The sequence below is a fragment of the Pteronotus mesoamericanus genome, unplaced genomic scaffold (assembly GCF_021234165.1).
Source record: "Pteronotus mesoamericanus isolate MK-2021 breed Mesoamerican mustached bat unplaced genomic scaffold, CSHL_Meso_final contig_94, whole genome shotgun sequence".
Taxonomy (NCBI): domain Eukaryota; kingdom Metazoa; phylum Chordata; class Mammalia; order Chiroptera; family Mormoopidae; genus Pteronotus; species Pteronotus mesoamericanus.
In genome coordinates, this window is record NW_026555285.1 from 33,496,151 (window position 1) to 33,500,232 (window position 4,082).

Sequence of the window (4,082 nt, forward strand, 5' to 3'; positions counted from 1 at the left end):
CAAGGGCGACGGCAGTCTCGGGGCTGACTTTTGTTTTAACTCTGTGCACCGCTTTGTTAATTTCCTGAAGCTACTATAATAAGTGACCATACACTGGGCAGCTTAAAACAACAGAAATTAATCTGAGGGAGAACTATCCCTTGCCTCTCTTTTAGCTCCTCGTGGCTGCCAGCGTTCCCTGGAGTGGAGATGCATCATTCCAATCTTTGTCTCCTTCTTCCCATCACTGCCCTCTCTCTCTGTGTCTCTCTGTAGCTGCTCCTCTAATAACACTGGTCATTAGATTTAGGGCTGCACTCTAAATCCAGATTGACTTAATCTCAAGGTCCTTAGATACATCGACAAAGACCCTATTTCTAAATAAGGTCACATCCTGAGGTTACGGATAGACATGAATTGTTGGAGAGCACTGTTCAAATTACTATAACCATCAAAGGAAATCTTTTTGTTTATTTATTTTTTCATTTTAGGACTACATTTTAATAGAATGTGAAAGTTTGAACTCACACACTGTAAACAAATGAAACCTAAAAATTACTGACTGGTCCAAAATGGTTTTATGGCAATAGTAATCTGAAACAAAAACTTGACATTGAGTGCAAAGCCTCCATCATTTAAAAAAAAAATCCTCACCCAAGGATATGTTTTATTATTGATTTCTAGGGGGGGGGGAGAGAGAGAGAGAGAGATGGGGGGGTAGGGAGAGGGAGAGAGAGAGAGAAGGAAAGAGAAACAGATTGGTTGCCTCTCGCATGTGCCCTGACTGGGGATTGAACCTGCAACTTAGGTATGTGCCCTGAATGGAGATGGAACCTGCAGCCTTTTGGCGTACAGGATGACGCTCCAACCAACTGAGCCACCCAACCAGGGCAAGACTCCATCCTTTTTTGAGCAAAGGGTACAAAGATTCCAAGGGGACAGGGTCGCAGGTGAGAGGGGCCCAGACATTTACAACATCAGGCATTTTCTCTTCCTCTTCTTAACAATAGGTGGGTAGAGAACAGCTCAAGTAGCTTTATTGAACACTGGAGGCCTTGCTGTGTGAGAGCTGAGCAGTCCATTTATTTCACAATACCGGTCTCCCTACAGGTATGTGGTGGGTGTCAGCTTCTCCTTCAGTTTTTGATGGTGTCTTTATCATCCCTAAGAGCAAGCTTAGTCCCCACCAGGATGTTAGAAGTGTTCGGGCAATGGTGTCACACTTCAGGATACCACTTCACAGGAACATTTTCAAATGGTGCAAGACTTGCAAGAGAAAAGCAAATTAGAAAACATTTGTCTGCAGATGAGACAGGGAATGTAATCTGTCATAAGTGTCTTGTCCAGCACTATCCCGTAAGTCCAGATTCACCGGCTTTCCATCTATGATAACACTGGCAGAATAGTTGTCAAAGACATTGGGCACACATTCTCCAGGAAATGCATTGGTTGTAGAACTGATTGGTGAGCAAGTTTTACCTCCAGCTCTGTCTGTCCCCACCACACACTTGATGCCCTGCATCTGGGCTGCTCGGTGGGCCACAGTAGTAGTGGCCGGGCACTGAGGTGAGAAGTGGTGGGCTCAGGGCGTGGTAGGTGGGCGGGTACATGGCTACCGTCAACATACATCTTAAAACCGTAAGCTTTATGAGGACAGAAATCCTGTCTGTCTTGCTCACTACAGGCATATTCAAGGCATTTAATATTTGTTGAATAAATGAATGAATAAAGTTGAAATAGGATCTCAGTGGTAGGTGTGTAGTATATGTTGCCACCTACAATCAAATTAAGATGTTCTCAATGGAATACTACTTGGCTATAACAAAGAAGAAAATTTTACCCTTTGCAACAGCATGGATGGACCTGGAGAACATTATACTAAGTGAAGTAAACCAGAGAAAAACAAATACCATATGATTTCATTCCTAAGTGGAATCTAATGGACAAACTGAACTAACAAGAAAAATAGAGACAAACACATAGACGGAGAGGAGGCTGACAGCTAAGATGGGGAGGTCGGGGTGGAGATTAGAGGGTGGAGGGATTGAGCAAAAAGGAAAAAGGGCTCATGGACATGGACAACAGTGTGGTCATTGCTGGGGAGAGGAGAGTGTAAGTGGATTAAATGGTAATGGAAAGAATACAAGGAAGTACCTGAAGTTTATAAAACAAACAAATTAAGATGTTCATAGACCAGTCTTCTAGGGTGCTTGTTCTTTATGAGTTTTCAATGCATTTACATAAGGATTTATGCCTTATTGGGTCGATGGAAATGCAATCAATCAGCTAAAAGTATATCACTTTGTAGTCTACTTTAAAAAAATTCATCTTTATATTATATATTTATTTCCTTACTGTTTATCTTATTTCTCTTTCCTTTCTTTTCTTCTATTTTGTGTTGATTTAGTACTACCACCAGTTACAAGTCTTCTGTTTTCTTCTCAGCTCTTCTTTATGTTTTCATTTTTTCAATTCCTTGTAATCAGGTATGCGTCTGGGATGTAAATATATATATATATATATATATATATATATATATATATATATATATTTTACAACAAATTTTTATTTCAATAAGACTTAAATGAAAGGGATCCCAAACATTTAGGTAGATTTGAATGTAAAAAACATTAAAAAATGAAACAGTGATTTTATATTGAGTTTCCCAGAAGAAAGGAAAAGCAACTATTTGTATCTTAAGTTTGTCATTAGAGGAGAAAAATTCCACATTTTCCAGCAACAGCCTTTTAAGGTATTACTGTCTGCATGTCTTCTAACTATTAAATGAGGATATAATGAGGGAGGCGATGTTATATATAATAAGCTGCTGGCCATCCAACTAAGAAATCCTTTCTCACGCCATTTCCTGCAGAGTGAGATTGTGCGGATGCCTACGGATGCCTGCAACTATCTAAACTTGCTGCACTGTTTGAACATCCCTATTACCTTTATGAGCCTCAGATCTAGTTCTTTGATTTGCTCTCTCTCAAGCTCCTTAAAGCTTCTTCTATGCCAGTTTGGATAGTATTTAGGAATCTTGATGAATATGCTCATTATCTAATACAAAGTGACATAAAACACTCCTGCCACGAACTCTGCCACATAACCATACCCTGCTGAACTCCTGCAATTCATTCGGTGCTAGATTAATAGCATTTATGTTATTCATAGATCTCAGCTGACCTTGATCTGCTAGAAACTCCCTCCTTTTTATCTCTGTTCCATACTGGGAAGGTTTTGTCCCACATTAACAATGGTTCTTTTGTACATCAAAGCACAGCCCCCCCCAGCATTCCAAGTTTTAATTTTCCTTGCATGCATAATATGTATCTCTCTTCTGTTCAATGTCTGTTACTTCTTACCTATGTTTAATTGATGGATAATGGAAATTTCTACTTATTTTGCAAAAGAGAAGTACTCAAAAATTAACCTTTTAATTTAATTTAAGTATATGAATTTACAAGTGAAAAAGTTCACAGCAATGATTTTTTTTCTTCACTTTTTTAAATGTGAGAAATACAGATTAAGTAGAGATCTAGTCCCATATGCCTTCATTTGTCCACTCTTGCAAGTAACAGTATTTATTTGCCTTGGAAAACAAGAGAGTTTTAACTACACTGAAATGGCCTTATTTGGGTTGAGTATTAAATATATTTTTAAAGATATATGTATATATAATCTCTTTATGTGAAATGATAGACATTGGATAAGAGTTGGTAAGCAATGAATGGGAGTTTAATTGCGGGAGTCAATTCTTCCATTCTTTTTAGGAAACTTCTTTGAAAGACACTTCCCAAAAGCCAAACACACAAATAAAGCAGGAAACAAAATCTAAAAACAAAACCCTCACAACTTAGGAGTCACTATGTGGTGTGACTCTTCCCTCCTCTCAGTAAAACATCATAATTATAAAGTAATCTCTTCAATTAGCTTACTTTTTATTTCTTTTTTTCTTTTTGTAAACAGTGAATACTAGTAGGTCTCTGTAAAACAGTCACAACTCAGTTTCCCAGCAGTGACTCTAGTAACAACAGCAGGTGGATAAAAACCTTTAAAATCTTGTTTCATGGAGTCTAATTCAGGGCACTCACACAGTCTCTTGT

At 38.4% G+C, this 4,082-nt stretch overlaps 1 pseudogene; it reads right to left on the bottom strand.

Annotated features, from left to right (window-relative positions):
* Positions 1–948: 948 nt before the first annotated feature.
* Positions 949–1,501, bottom strand: LOC129081110 (ras-related C3 botulinum toxin substrate 1-like; annotated as a pseudogene).
* Between the last annotated feature and the right edge of the window lie 2,581 nt (positions 1,502–4,082).